Source organism: Giraffa tippelskirchi, chromosome 5 (genome assembly GCF_054371585.1).
Source record: "Giraffa tippelskirchi isolate mGirTip1 chromosome 5, T2T-mGirTip1v1.2.pri, whole genome shotgun sequence".
In the NCBI taxonomy this organism is placed as follows: Eukaryota; Metazoa; Chordata; class Mammalia; order Artiodactyla; family Giraffidae; genus Giraffa; species Giraffa tippelskirchi.
The window spans coordinates 183,498,147-183,514,598 of NC_137279.1; the positions used below are offsets into that span (position 1 = coordinate 183,498,147).

A 16,452-nucleotide genomic window follows, 5' to 3' on the forward strand; every position below is an offset into this window, starting at 1 on the left:
CATCAAAAATCTTGTTTCCTTCCACATACTTATAACTCAACAGAGCAGTCTCTCTCTGCTCAGTATTATCATTATTCTGCCAAGACCCTGGTGCTGACAACACTTTCAACCTATGTTTATAACTTTTATGACTTATTTCTAAATATCACTAAAAGTTATTTGTAAAAAAAGTTAACACTTGTGACTTAGAGTCTAAGAGAATAAAGAAAGCGTTCATTATCAGACCATGTAGTTAGTGGGCGTGCACCCGAGGCAGTCTATAGCTAGCTTTAATCAAAGAGCGAGAGTCCTGTGATTAAGAGACCATGGTCCACTCCAATCTGACCTAGGAGCGTCTCAGATTTAGAGTCACAGAGCATTAAGAACTGGAAGCACACACAGAGATCATTATCTAGTACAACCCTAGTCTTTACAGAGGAAAATTAAACCCAGAAAAAGGGAGATCTGCCCAAGAAGGTGAGACAACACTAAAGGCCCGTGGCTCTTGGTGTGTTCCAGTTCTTTCCACATCATCATGCTACCCTGTATCTGTTAAAGAACCTTAAACTATGAACTTCATCCTGTCTGCTCTAATTTCTTATTTTTCTTCCCAGTTACTTATTATCTGAGCTTCCCTGGTGGCTCAGACAGTAAAGAATTTGCCTGCAACGCAAGCGACCTGGGTTCAATCCCTATGTCAGAAAGATCCCCTGGAGAAGGGAATGTCTACCCACTCCAATATTCTTGCCTGAACAATTCCATGGACAGAGGAACCCGGCGGGGGGGGGGGGGGGGGGGTGCCTACAGTCCATGCAGTCGCAAAGAGTCGGAAACTGAGCAACTAACTTACTTATTATCTGGGGGGTAAACAAATTTCAATGTGCTTTATGAAATATGTCTTTCCTAAATAATCTTATTATTTGGCTAAAACATACTCTACTAGAAGCTATGAGGAACACTAAATAAGAATAAATCTGGATTTCCCTGGTTGTCCAATGGTTAAGAATTTGCTTGCCCATGCAGGGGACACAGGCCTGGTCCAAGAAGATTCCACATGCTGCAGGGTAACTAAGCCCGTGTGCCACAACTACTGAGACCCCTCACCCTAGAGGCTGTGCTCCACAAGAGAAGCCACTGCTATGAGTAGCCCCCACTCATCACAACTACAGAAAACCCCCAAGCAGAAATAAAGGCCCAGCATAGCCAAAAATAAATTTTAAAAAATAAATAAATCTAATCCACTGAAGGTTTATTGAAAGGAAATTTCAATTAACAAATATTCAACTTTAATTTTTTTGGCCCTGCCATGAAGCTTCAAGATCTTAGTTCCCCAACCAGGGACTGAACCTGGGCCACAGCAATGAAAGCACCGAGTCCTAACCACTGGACCGCCAAGGAATTCCCCCAAAACTCTTAATTTTAGAGTTGGATAAGTGGATGGTACATTCAGAGTGTATCTTCCACAACTGCTTAGTTTTATTAAAAAAATTTATCCAAAATAGTTCATTTAGCAGAGAGCAACAGACCAGGATGGTGTGCGAGTGGTAAAGAATCCACCTGCCAATGCAGGAGACACAAGAGCTGCAGGTTCAATCCCTGAGTCGGGAAGATCCCCTGCAGTAGGAAACAGCAACCCACTGCAGTATTCTTATCTAGAAAATTCTACAGGCAGAGGAACCCGGCGGGCTACAGTCCATGGGGCTGCAAAGAATCAGACATGACTGAGCACACAACTGACCAGTGTAACCAACTTCTAGACGGATCACATTTCCTCTCATCTGTGAACAAGCAACAAGAAGAGCGACTGAATCTGATGCCTAAATAATCTGTTGTGACATTATTCTGGCATCAAATTCAGATATGATCATGTCCTGCTGGAGAACCTACTAAGTAAATTCACCTTCAAAAATTTTATTTCTTTCTTATTAGTCTTTTTAAAATTACAAATCAGAAGAAGCTACCAGATTTGACACAAAGGTCAAACTACTCCCCGGAGTAATGCCAAATTAAACTTATTTTCGAGCAAACTCAGAAATAATCTATCGGCAATTTTGGAAATCTACCCAAGATGCCCATATATATTCTGGTTCTGCTAACTTTATAAACTCGCAAGTGCTTTGCAAATTTGCTGGTGTTAACCCAACATCAATTTACAAATACCTGTAGGGATAGCAAGCCTCTTTTTCCCACAAAATGCCAAATCCCAAGGCCACCAAGCCACTTCTAAACAGATAGTTTCTCACAAAATGCATCTTATTTCCAGAACACTTACACGTGTTCACCAGAACTAGCTCTATATTCCTAAATTTAACCAGGAAAATATATTGCTATAACCATGAATTCTACTAAGAGAACTATGTCACCTGTCAAAGTGATTCCTATAAATGGAGAGTTCCTGCCAAAAGATTTAACTCAGCTGTTTGACTAATACCATCCCTGACTTAACTATCCTGCTTTCTATTCTCTGGAAATCTGGTTTTAGATTACATTGATATTTTTTCAATTCCTCATGCATAAAGTTAAGAAAGTTTTAAGCCTGGCAAAAAGGTATTAAGACCACTACACAAAGTATAAAGGCCATTATACAGAGCCCAAAAACAAGTCAGGACTTGAGATTCAAAATATTAATGAAAATTAAAACCAATCATATGGAAAAAGTAAAAATAGACCCCTACATCCCATTACAAAAATAAACACCAAGTGGACAAAAAAATAAATAAATAAAACATTAAATGTGAAAAGCTTTAAAACGTTTAAAAGAAAAATGTAAGAAAATATTTGTATGAATTTAAGGTAGAGGATTTGAAACAAGATATTTTAAGTATAAAACATAAAGGTAAAGATTGATAAAGGTAAAGGTTTAGGTAAAGGTAAAGGTAAAGGTTTAAGGTTCTATATGCTTTAAGAAATCAAAACAAAACTACGTAATAGGAGAGTATATTTGCAATACATATAAACAAAAAGTTAAAATCCAGACTCTAAATAACTTCTACAAATCAATAAAAAAACCCAAAACTCAACTGTTTAAGTAAAAAAATAAAGATTAATTTTAGTAAGTATTTATCGAACACCTACTGTATGCCAGCACTGTGCTTGGCACTAGAGATACAACACTGACAAAAGGAGAAAGTCTCCCACCTTGCGGTTGGTGGGGTAAAACATACACAAGTAACTACATACTGTATGTCAAATGATGATAAATGCTAAAAATAAAGTGGGATAAGAGAATGAACAATTAAAAAAGAAACCTATAGGTTAATATACTTATGAAAAGACACTCTTTTTCTCTACTAATGAGATGACTCCAACTTAGAACTAAAATATTTCATACCCACAAGAATGGCAAAAAACCTTAAAGTTTAACAATTTCATGTAGCATTAAGATGTGTAGCAACAGAAATACATACACTGGAAGTATAAACTGGTATAATCCCTCTGGAGAATAATATGAAGATGTACACAACCCGTGAACCAGCAATTTCAGTTTTAGGTGTAAACCCTAGAGAAATTTTCCGAAGTAAACAGAAAATACATACAATATTCCTGGCAGCACCGAGTATAAACAAGAAAACAGGTTAAGTAAAAAGTGGCACATTCATACAATGAATACTAATACAATAGTAAAGAACATACACACCATGAATGAATCCCACAAACATAAGACTAACCAGAAAAGTTACAAAAATAAACTGGTATCAAACAATTTACATGACATTTAAAAACAGAAAAAAGCAATACTACATTTTGTTTAAGAAAGCACATATTTTTAACAGAAATCTAGAAAAATGCACAGATGTCATAAATACCAAGTCAGAAGAGAGGCTGGAGGAGGAGAACAATCCTAGAAGACTCAACTATGGTGGTAAAGCTTTATTTAGTAAACTGATCTCTTAAATACACAGGTACCAGTTGTATTATTCTTTGTACTTTTTGCATGTCTTCAGATTGCATACTTTACAAGCATGAGAAAAAATGCTGTATAATGCTCAACACTGTAGTTGTGCTAACTTCAGACTTTCTCAGTCCCTCTTCCAGAGGAAAAAAAAAGACTGATATAATTCTCTATAATAGTGACAGAAAAGTACAACCATTCACACATACCCCCACAAGCTTCTTAGCTACACACATTTAGATTTTTGCAAACAACTTTAGAAGACTAAAACAGGACTTATAACGCAATGATCTCAAGGTTAAATCAAAGAAACAACTCCACAATGAAGAACAAGCACATGAAAGTATGTATTAAGGGTAATTCCCTGGCAGTCCAGTAGTTAGGACTCCAAGCTTCCACTGCAGAGGTCACAGGTTCGATCCCTAAGACCCTGCAAGCCACGTGGTGCTATCAAAAATGAATAAAAGAATCCTTTCTTAAAAAAAAAAAGTGTACAACGAATTTACAAACATGTGACTGACATGGATTAGAATCCTGACTCCACTACTGTGAAGGTGTGAACACTGTACTGATTCTCATCTAAAAAACAGATGCACTGATCTAATAAAATTATCGAAGGATTAAATGAATTAATGTATGCAAATCACAGAGTATGTTGTATTCTAAAAAGGCGGTTTGAAAAATAAAAACAAGAAAGCTGGATAGGAACAAATAACAGCAGATAGGCTCAACAATGAGAACTTTATTTCCCCAAATTGCTTCAATAAATCAACATTTTACACTTCATTAAGGCTCTTTCCTTTTCCCCTAGTAAGATGCTTACATAACCACCACCAAACAACAAATTAAATCCTTAAAGATATTTCCATTTCCAGAATCACCTTCAAAAAAACTAAGCTGATACACAAATATCTGTCCAATGCAAAACAGAGATCAGGCTAAATCCCTAGGATTTTGTTTAATCCCACATTAGGTCCATTTCAGGTGCTGACTACTCAGGGAGAAGAAAAAAAAAAAAATCACACTAAATGCTACATAACTTGTATCAAGAAATATATAGTCAAGAGACTTCCCTGGTGGCCTAATGGTTAAGACTCTGAGTGATTAAGATTCCTAACTCAGGGGGCATGGGTTTGATCCCTGGTTGCAGAACTAAGATCCCGCATGCAGCTCAGCCAAAAAAAAAAAAAAGAAATATACTCAAGAAAAAGTTGTGAATATTTCTACAGGAAATTAGATTATTCAAGAGTTACTATATGTTAAGCTGAGTTTTATACACATAATGCATCCAAAAGGTGTATCCAGGAGATAAAATTTTATTTGAACAATGTTTTCCTACACACAGAGGAATAATGGCAGGAAGATGAATGAAGAAAAACAAAGCCCATATCCCTACAGCCTTGCAAGTGATATTTAATACAGAACAAGGAAACCAAAGATCTCCTTAGAAAGCACCTCCTACTTCTTGTTTGAAACTTCGAAGTTCTAGGTTAGTGATCATGATAAGATCAGGTGAGAAGAGCAAGGTCAAAATTCCAGATGGAATAACACATTACTCTAATACTGTATATTACATATATATATATACTGTGTAATATATACACACACACATATGTACATATGTGTATATATATGTAATATAAGTTACAGCTTATGTATACTTTTGACCAGCACATAAAACCTTAATCTAAAAACCACAGCAATGCCTTAGTCGACAACTCCAAAATTAATCTTTCACTCACATTCATGGCTCATGTATGAAAATTAATGGTCAGAGCAGGTTATCAGATTTCATCAGGAAGCTGCTCTTTGGGCTAACCATGTTAATACTTTTTTCATTAAGTTGCCTTCTCTCAGAATTTCCCTGGTGGTCCAGCAGTTAAGAATCTGCCTTCCAATGCAGGGAACTCACGTTCAATCCCTGGTCAGGGAATTAAAATCCTACAGGCTGTGATGCAACTAAGCCCTGAGCCACAACTACTGAACCTGTGCACTGCAACAGAGACAACAATGAAGCACCACAAAGAGCACCACAATGGAGACTCCACATGCAACTAAGACCCGACAGATAAATAATTTTTGTTAAAAAAAAAAAACCTGCCTTCTCTCAAAGAGGAGACATTTCAAAAATATTTTTAAAATATCATAAATGATATGACAAAGCACCTGCAGTAGTTAAATAACACTTTATGTCATTCTTTCAATAAATTTTGCATCCACTGCTTCTGAACCAAGAGTTTAACAATCTGTTGAAGAGATGGTTCACTACAATGGCTAAACTCAAATGGCATTCAAAACAATTACATTTGAGAATTTTTAGTTCTCAGCTAACACTGTTCACTCAACTGTCAAAACAGCACTAACCTAATTCCATTTGTGCCTGAACTTACATGAGACAGAATTTTCATCACTTTTACATATCCAAACCATTTAATAACCATTTAGCAAAAAAAAAATGATGGTATGTGACTATGGTAAGTTGCCTAAGATACTGAATTATGTAATTTTTCATGTATTCATTATATTAATGTCAAAATATATATACTGTAATTCCCTCGAAAGAAGGTAGAAGGAAGGTATATTTTCATTTTAAAGATGGGAAGATACAAAAATCTAGGCAAAGGAATTCCTTGGCAGCCCAATGATTAGGACTCTGCACTCTCACTGCCAGGGGCCCGGGGTTCAATACCTGGTTGGGGAAATAAAATTCCACAAGTCACAAAGCATGGACAAAACAGAAAGAAAATTGTTTTTAAAAAGTTAGGCAAATATTATCCATTCCAAAATACATTTTCTGTCATTTTATTTGCAGCAAGGCAAATGAAAAAGCCTGTGTCAGCTGGTGGATTCATGTCCATTTATTCTTGAAAATAAATTTAAATATTTAACACTGGATCTAATAAGCCTGACAAAAACAAAACGGATGTTTTCTTATGTGAAGTGAAAGTGAAAGTCTCTCAGTTGTGTCTGACTCTTTGCGTTCCCAGACTGTAGTTCAGGTTCCTCCTTCTATGGAATTCTCCAGGCAAGAATACTGGAGTGGGATGCCATTTCCTTCTCCAGGGGATCCTTCTTACCCAGGGACTGAACCCTGGTCTCCAGCACTGCAGGCAGACGCTTTACTGTCTGAGTGAGGACTCTCCTAATTTACTGCAGAATCTTCTCCTTGGACCCATACTCTGAGCAATCCAGCAGCTGCCAGGACTGGAAGTTTAGAGTCAGACCTAGGTTCAAATCTTCTCTCCCCCTAAATTAATCTCTTATGACTCAACTTTGTCATCTATAAAACAAGAAACCCTTCACTTACCTTGTAAGGTATAGGGTTAAATGAGATAATACCTGTAAAGTGTTTAAAAAGCATTTAGTTTGAAAAAAACTCAAGATATAAAAGTTCTTCTTTAATATTTAGGTTGACCTTATATCCAAGTTTGCTTAAGACAGTCAGTTTACACTTGCTGTTGCAGTGTATTAATAGCATCCCCTCTCTCAATAGCGTCCTGGTTCAAAAAGGTAAACTATATGATCACAGTATTAATTTGACAAAAATAAGTCCAACTAAGCCCACCAGCCAAAACTAGAGTCTATGCGCCTCAACAAAAGAGCCTAAGACCCAAAGCAGCCAAATAAATAAGGCTAAAAAAAACAAAAAAGATTTAAAAAGAAGAAAAAAACATCAATCTCAATTCCTGTTATTGATTAGTTGTTTTAAAGTGAAGAACAGGGACTTCCTTAGTGGTCCAGTGACTAAGACGAAAACTCCAGGCTCCCAATGCAGGGGGCTGGGGTCCATCCCTGGTCAGAGAACTAGATCCCACATGCCAAAACTAAAAGATCCTGCATGCCACAATGAAGATCGAAGATCCCACGTGCTGCAACTAACACCCGGCACAGCCAAGTCAATATTTCCTTTTATTTTTAAATGAAGAACAGAAACTTTAACAGGTTTAAAAGATAGCATTCTCTCTGCATTCTAAACAAACCCATGCGGGCTAAGAAGTAAAGAATGCTTAAAAATTATGAAATTGGTGATACATAAAAGACAGCCAAAGCCCAAAACTCTTTGTAAAATCTAAAGGGAAAGAACTGCAACTACTCTGAGGCCCCAACTATCTTATGCAGAAGTAATGCTGAAAAAAACATGAAAAGACAATCTAAACCAAGGCTCTCCAACAGAACTTTCTGAGATGAGGAAAATGTTCCTTATCTAAGCTACTCAAAAGGCAGCCACCAGTCACACTGCTGCTACTGACCACCTGAAGTAAGGCTACTATGAAAACCATACTATCCATTTAATTTTAATTAACTCAAAGTTAGCTAGCCACACGTGGCTACTGGCTACCGAAATGGACTGTGCAAATCTAGACCACAGATCACTTTTTTCCAAAAGAATTCTAAAGCTCAGTACATACTTAAAAACAAACACTGACTAAGGAGAAAACGTTTTTGAACAGAACAAAAGTATCAGTTCTGGGCATTTTTCTACACATGGTATTATGTCAACAAATATGGTTCTCCAATCTACATCTTTTGTTCTACCTAGCATTCCACTGTAAAAACATACTAGAATATAAGCAGTTCCCTGCTGTTGTACATTTAGGTTGCTTTTAATTTTTCACTTAACATAAACAACACTGTAATGATTATCCTCATCTTTAAGGATGTGTCCAATTATTTCCTTAAGATATATTCCTAAAAGTACAGATACATTCTGCTGTTCTCCTGAAAGGCTACAGCAACTTACATTGCTACCAGCAGTACTTGAGAAATGTCCATTTCCCCACACCCTCACCAACAATAATCATCATATTGTTTATCAAGACAGAAATCTGAGGGAAAAATGGCATCTCCTTGTTGATTTATTTAATCTGTACCTCTTATTTTCATGTATTTTATTTTGTCAAAATAATGTAATTTTCAATATGGTTAGCCAATTGTTCCAGAACTTTTTACTGAATAATTTTTTTTTTTATAAATTTATTTATTTTAGTTGGGGGCTAATTACTTTACAATATTGTAATAGTTTTTGCCATACATTGACATGAATCAGCCATGGGTTTACATGTGTTCCCCTTCCTGGACCCCCCACCCACCTCCCTCCCCAACCCATCCCTCTGGGTCATCCCATTGCCCCGGCCCTGAGCCCTTGTCTCATGCATCGAACATGGAATGGTGTTCTGTTTCACATATGATAATATACATGTTTCAATGCTATTCTCCCAGAACGTCCCACCCTCACCTTCTCCCTCAGAGTCCATAAGACTGTTCTTTGCATCCGTGTCTCTTATTCTGTCTCGCATAATTAAGTTATCCTTCCCTCACAATCTTGAAATACTAACTTCATCATATACTCAGCACTTACCATATGCTATCAGTTGAGGGCTCTGGGTGTTTCCCACTATTCTTTCAAGTTTAAGTTTTTTCCAAACAGTGAACAAGAAATTCATCTTCTATATATAATAAAGTAAATTTATTGAATCCCTACTATATGCACTGGCACTGGGCTAACCATCTAGCCGTCACAATAACCCTTGTTGGAGGTAAATAAGAGATTTCCATTTTCATTTGAAACTGAACAGATACACTGAAGGGTTAAGCAACTTGCCCCAGTCCCAGTTTAACAAATAAAAAACAACCACAAAAGAAACTTCTAATAAAAATCAAGGACTTCCATTTATCATACATTCATCTGATAAAACCAAGGAAGCTAGGTACCAGAGATCACCTATCTCCATGAGCATGCCCTATTAAATTCATTGCAGCCGAAAATATTCTGCTGTAAGTGGAACAGAAAATATTCCTTACCAAACTACTTTCATCATGTATGTATCCTCCGATACTAAACAGCCTCCACAGCAAAAAAGAAAATAAGCCAACAATCAAATACATTTTCTTCCTCATTCTCTACTGCCATTCCACATGATGCTACATTCAAGTCCACTAGAGCCCACTCCCCCACCCCCCCCACCCCCGCCTTGAATGATGAAACAATTCATGCTTGCTAAAGGTAAAAGGTCAAATGTTTGGACAAATAAGCCCAAATGTAACAAGTAACACAAAAAAGGTTACATGTGACAAATGAGGCCGATATAAAAATAAAGGAAGACAAGAGGTAAGCTAAGTTCTACACTGTGAACAAAGTCAAAGCATTCACCGTTAACTGGAGAATCAACATATCATCTTCCAATTTCCCAGGAAAATGAGAGGAATATCACAAACAATACATTTACAATTTAAGTCCATCTGAAGTAAGGCTTTAAGCATAAGCTTTCGTAATAAACCAAAGACTACCTCCTGCACATCCCTTATGTTTACCCTAACTATTCAGAAATATATGGAAACTGTAACCACTAGCCTAAATAAATGGTACTGAAGTAAACTTTCTCTTTCTGCAATGTCCATTTTTATCAACCAGAACCTATCTGTGAGCAGGGAAAACAAAATTGAAGACGACTACCTGCCCCACCAAGGGTTTGCAGGCTGCACCTTGCTTAACTAAACCCTGGAGTGAGGGTTAAGAGAGCTTCAGGGAACTCGATGGATTTTATCTTTTTAACAGAGAACTGGTAAACAGAATCCCAAAGTACAAAATATCACTCAGCACCTCTGTCTAAAATGGGGGTGGGCTATTCAGAGCATGGTCAGCTCAGCCTCTTTCTCTCATAACGCCTGAGGTACCTCCAGTCCAACCTATACCTGGCTAACTTTACCAAAAATTCAAGGAAAATAATCATTATCACAACCTACTGATAGAGAACAGCCTTTACACGATGAGTTTTCAACCCAAATTCTTATAAATCAACTTTACAACTCATACACAATACATGTACACATTTTAAGGGTATAGTTCGGTGAGTTTTGACAAAATATACCACCACAAAATAAACATCACCCCAACTCAATGAAAGAATACTTTCATCATTCCACAAAATACCTTTTTGCCCCTTTTGCAATCTCCTCACCTATCACCATTAACATAATCTGAGTAAGTTAGAACTTGATAGTGGGAGCACTTCCAGAGACTCTCAGTCAGTCATCTATTTATTCCCATTTTCACTCATCCTCTCTCTCAATATTTACTAAGCCTCTTCTATTTAACAGAGAATGTCTTGGTGTGGGGATTCAGCAGAGAATCAAACAAATCCCTGCTTCACTACCTAAAGAGGTGAAGATACAGTAGATGAAAAATAAATAATATAATGATCCATAGTAATGATGAAGGTTGGATAGTGTTGGATGAGTGGAGTACTATTATTGATAGGGTCATCAAGGAAAGCCTCTATCAGAACACTTTCCAATGGGAAACATGCATACAAAGAGACACCAAAACTGCCAAAAAGGACTTCCTTAGTGTCCAGTAGTTAAGACTCTGCACTTCCACTGCAGGGGGTGTGGGTTCAATCCCTGTCAGGGAACTAAGATCCCATATCCTGCATGCTATGCAGCCACACTTTATTACATTTGAAACAAGAATTTTTTCTATTAAAAAATTTGCCCATTCTTTCCTTTATTGAACAACCCCATTCTAGCACCTGACCAACTTCCTGAATCTTCATTTTTAAAGTTTTTTTCTGGTAGCCCATAGTCTGGTAGCCAAAAGTTTTAGTCAAGACTCTAGAACACTTCCTTCAGATACAAGAGGACCATCTTCTGGGAAGCCCTAATACAATGCAGAGTCCTGCAGTGGAGAAACTTCTAGGGTAGCTTCACAAAGCACTCTCTCTATGACTTCCTCTATCAATCCTTTATGTATCCTGCCCTTTTTATTAAAATAGAGAAAAATAGTTATTAACCTCTCCAAAAAACACAGATTACTGAAAGCAAAGTGACAGACTTCATAAATGCACATATTAAACACACACACACACCCTTTTGCCTCAAAACAGGAGCCAAAAGTCTTCTAATTAGACATTCAGCAACTTCTCTTAGCTTGGCTCTCTGTCTTCTGAAACAAGCCAAGCTGTGCAGTTACTGCATTCCAGATGCTAAAAAGCAAATCAGGCAGAACAAAAATGAGGACACTGCACATGTGCCAGCTAAAAAGGCATGGGCAGGGGTCAACGTCTTTTGCTTTCTAAAAACCCTTGGGTTTCTTTGGTTTGAAAACAATTTACTAAAACAATTTAGTATTTTAGGCCCTCCCTTTCCACAGCACTGTTCCTTCTCCCTCTTCCAAAGTTACCTAAAATTTTCTTTTTTTTTTTTAAGAAGAAACAAGAAAGAAATAAAGCACCAAGACTAAAAAAAAAGTTTTAATGGTGCCTCAACTATAAAAGATGACTGCTGCAAGCAGAAACATGGGTCCATGGCTGCCACATCTGATTTTTCAAAGCAGCCTGAATCTACATTTTTACATGAAATCTCCCTGCTTTTTAATGTTGACAACAAATTCAAATTTACAACACTGTATGAGCCAAACAAAACACATCTGCTGACTGGATTTAGTCCATGAGCCTTCAGTTTTAAATCTCTGCCATAAAAAGAAAAATACGTGGTTCTTTCAGTGGTAGAGCTCTAACTTTACACCCTGTTTCCAATAACACACTATCATCTGAAAAATACACTACAAAATAGATGAACATACATCTGAAACCCCTGTTAGAAGGAAACCAAGAAGAAAACGATCTCCTTCTTCACACTAAGGTGCTCCATTTCTACCACTAAAACAGGAATTGTAAACAAAACTCAGTAGAAAAAGGGATTTCCCTGGCAGTCCAGTAAGTGTGCCCCCAACGTAGGGAGCACGGGTTGAATCTCTGGTTGGGGAATTAAGATCCCACATGCTGCACAGCAGGGCTTTGCCTGTGGCTCAGTGGTAAAGAATTTGCCTGCAATGCAGGAGACACAGGAGGCGTGGGTTCAATCTCTGCGCTGGGAAGATCCCCTGGTGGAAGGCATGGCAACATGCTCCTGGCGGGCTACAGTCCATAGTGTCACAAAGAGCCAAAGCAACACGACTGAAGCAACTTAGCACACATGCACCCATGCCACACAGTGCAACCAAAGACAAATAAGACTGGGGGAGAAAAACCAACAGAAGAAAACAGTAGGAATGAATACGGATTTCTGTGAAACGGAGCTCATTAAGTTCAGCTTCCTGAGTATGTGCATCAGCCCATTAACTCCTAGACAAAAAGAAACTAAAAGCTGATTTTTCTATGGCAGGACATTTAACTCTGATTTGAAACAAACAACAACAAAAAGAGTTCCTGGAGAAAGCCAACCTTTTAGTAAGGTATCCACGACTCTTAACTTTCTTGGTAAGCCGTGAGCAATTACTTTTTTATGGGTTATAAACCTGCATTACAGACTCTAGAGAACTGGTTCTTAAACTCTGAGACTCTAATGAATGATAGAAGGTAACGACCCCTGAGAAAATGCACTCCCTCACAAAAACTTTCGAGTCCATGAGCCCCCTGTAGCCCATGGACCACTGACTAAGAATGTCTTTCTCCAGAGAATATTATAAGAACATAATGAATCCCTTTGCTTCTTCCCACCAACACACTTTCTCTTTCAATTCCCCCTCTCAACTTCAGTCAACTATCACCTCCAGGCTAAATCAGTACAATAACCTCTTAACTGATGGTCCCCACAATCCAGTTTCCACACCGCAGGCAAAACTGACTTGAAAATGTAAATCAGAAAGCTTTAACAGCTTCCCTAAACAGTCTTACCTCTCCAACTCTTCTTCAACCACTCTTCTCACTGAAAAGAGCCACAATTTGCCTCTTTTCAGTTCTGAAAGCACACTAAACTCTTCCCATCTTCTAGTTTTGGCACTTACTGTTCTCTCTACCTGGAATGCCTGCCTTAACACCCCACTCTTACCAAAAAGAATTTCTCTGACCACCCGTACGTATTTTTTTAGTGTCTATCGATTTCCCTGCATGATACCTCCACATCACTTTTCTCAATTTGTAACTTATTTGCTCACGTGTTGTGATTTCCCCCACTACATCGCAGGTTTCCAAAATGCAAGACCCCTTCTGCCTCACATCCCCTTGTACTCCCAGAGCCTAGGAGAGGAGCCAGTGGAGGGCAGGTTCTCAGGCACTATTTATTGTATCAATCCAATACTGAATCAGTCTTAGATGTTTACAGAATGAGGCTGTGAAGCAATCCACCAAAATCTAATATTTGAGAGCCCAGAATATTTTTTAATTTATGTTTAATTGGAAAATAATTACAACACTGTGTCGGTTTCTACCATACATCTACATGAATCAGCCATAGGTATGTGTATATCCCCTCCATTCTGAACCTCCCTCCCACCAGAAAGAACAAGATTAACCACACTCCTTCAATCTAGGTTGTCACTTGGCCCAAGAGAAACAAGGTAACACCTCAAGATTCTTAGTGGTTACGTTTAACTATTTTACAAAAATTAATAAATCTTAGGTCTTATGCTTTCTCTCAGCCTCATCCCACCTCATCTCGGTGCTGATCTCAGAAATACTCCAAGCCTCCTCCCTTCAATTTCTCAATTATAATACAGGACGCTCTGTAATCCATAATTTCACTGGCTATGCCAAATTCAAAAAGTATCTAGACTAGCTATGCTAGTAAAGAAATATGCTAGAAAACTACTACTGCTGCTGCTAACATGACTATTATCACCACCACCGCTAAAACTGGACTGTACCTAGTATGCAGACTAAAAACATCAGTCTCCAAAACCAGAGATCTTTCACTGGTGCTAGGAGATTGAAAACACAAAAATATGGAACTGTACTGAATACAAAGGGTTTTAGTTAAAACAGTTCCTTACAGAAACTTCACCTACAAAATACAGTCAAGCCTAAATGGCTGCAGGAAAAAAAAAATGTTTTCTATATTGTTAAACTGCGTACACTACTTCACAAACTTCCCAGCAGAAAACAAACCAAGCCCAATTTGTTCCACAGGTTGTTCATGGAAGCAGCCAACTTTTAGCAGGCTTCTACACAATGATACAGGCTGTCTAGATAACAGGACAGACTACAACAGACGGTAATGAGAAAAGGGAACACGAGCTGAAAGCGAAAAACAAAATGATAATGTGATATATGTCTCGCCACTCAGGGCTTACACTCTATAAATCCTAAAAGAGATGATAATAATAGTACTTAACACTCAGCAGGTAATAAGCTAAACGGTTTTCAATTTTACCTCACTTCATCTTCACAGTAACCCTATAAAGGGACCAGTGTTACTCTTTGCTATTTTGCAGGTAAGGAAACTGAGGCACATGCAAGTGAAGCCCCTCGACCCGAAACCAAAAGCTAGCAGAGCCAAAACCCGAACCCAGGCAGCTGGCTCCAGGTTCCTTCTGTTATGCTGCACCAGAAGCTTCACCGTCTCTCTCCGGCCAGGCTCCACCACACTCTGCAGCTTTTCCTTCAATCCAATTAACAACCTCCTGGTAAACACTCAACTAACACGGATGGCTTCCAACTTCTGGGCACGAGTGCTACCCGCCCGTTTCTGCCGCGATACTTCATCCCTCAGACTTTGAAAGGCAAAAAGAAGAGCTGATAAAAGTTGATTGGGAGCTAAGGGAGGCGAAGGAAATTACCTTATTTAAGCGGAACACACGCCAATTACCACAGGAACGCAGGTCGACCTCACTTCCAACCCAAGAGAAATGAAAGTGGACGCATAAATGTTCCCCTGACTGATAAATCTGGACTATGTCTCCTCCGGCCACCAGGCCGAAAAGAACGGAAAAGGTACCAACACTGAGTACCAGCCACATGCGTCCTAAGAGAAGGCAGATCCAGGCCAACTGAGATGGGGCGGGGGGGAGGGCACTCAAGAGTTCCGGGAAAAATCCAAATAGGGTTCACCCCTAAAGGGGTGAGTGATTAAGCAGGGAGATGGAGAAAGGGGAGGCTTTCTTGCAAGGAAGAAAAAGAGAGCTAGGAACTGCTCCGGAGAAAAGGCGGCCCTCAGCGTCGGGAGCTAGGCCGGAGCGGAGGGAAGCCCTGAAGGGCGGGGAGGGGGAGGAGCCGGAGCGAGCGGGGCCCTCTCTGAAGAGGCCGGGGGGCAGGCGCGGGGGAGCGACTCCGCGCCAGGCCTGCTGGAGACCGTGAGCCAGCGGCCGCGGAGAAAAGAAAACAGACGAAACGACTGGAGTCAACTGAGCCGCCCTAATTCCCATCAGGGTCCCTCACTCACCTGGGCCCACCGCACCGATCGCAGCTGCAGCCTCGCAACGGCACAACCGGCCCGAATCTCGCCCCCGCCCGACAGCGCGCCCCGCGTCCCCGCTCTCAGACGGCGGCAGCCTCAGCGTCTCCCCCGCAGCCTCCTGGGAAATGTAGTCCTAGCTCCCGCCTTCCTAGCCAACTTGACAGTCAATAGAACTATGTTTCCCATAAGGCAAGGCGAACACCGGGCCCGCCGCTTTGCGTCACGCGCCAGCTTGTCGGCAGTCACGTGGGCGTCTCCGTTCCATCCCCTCCCCCCGCCTGGGTGGCCTGAGGAAGAAGGAGGGAGGTGGACGGAAGGGGCGGGGGCGTTGCTGACGCCAAGGCCCCCACCATTTTGGAACCAGTGGAGCTAGGGCCTGAGCCCCACCCACTCCCGGCCTGCCTTAGTCG

At 39.6% G+C, this 16,452-nt stretch overlaps 1 protein-coding gene across 10 annotated transcripts in view; it reads right to left on the bottom strand.

The window, feature by feature from the left end:
- The window catches only part of THRAP3 (thyroid hormone receptor associated protein 3), a 70,767-nt gene extending 54,680 nt beyond the window's left edge, over nucleotides 1-16,087 (bottom strand). For 5 of the 10 annotated variants that reach the window (XM_081488860.1, XM_081488864.1, XM_081488855.1 and 2 more), the window contains exon 1: nucleotides 16,028-16,087. The gene's annotated coding sequence lies outside the window, so the exon portion shown is untranslated. Of the gene's footprint in view, nucleotides 1-9,673; nucleotides 9,826-15,425 lie in introns of those variants that run through there. The other 5 variants (XM_081488862.1, XM_081488857.1, XM_081488861.1 and 2 more) reach the window with 3 other exon arrangements.
- Nucleotides 16,088-16,452: the final 365 nt, after the last annotated feature.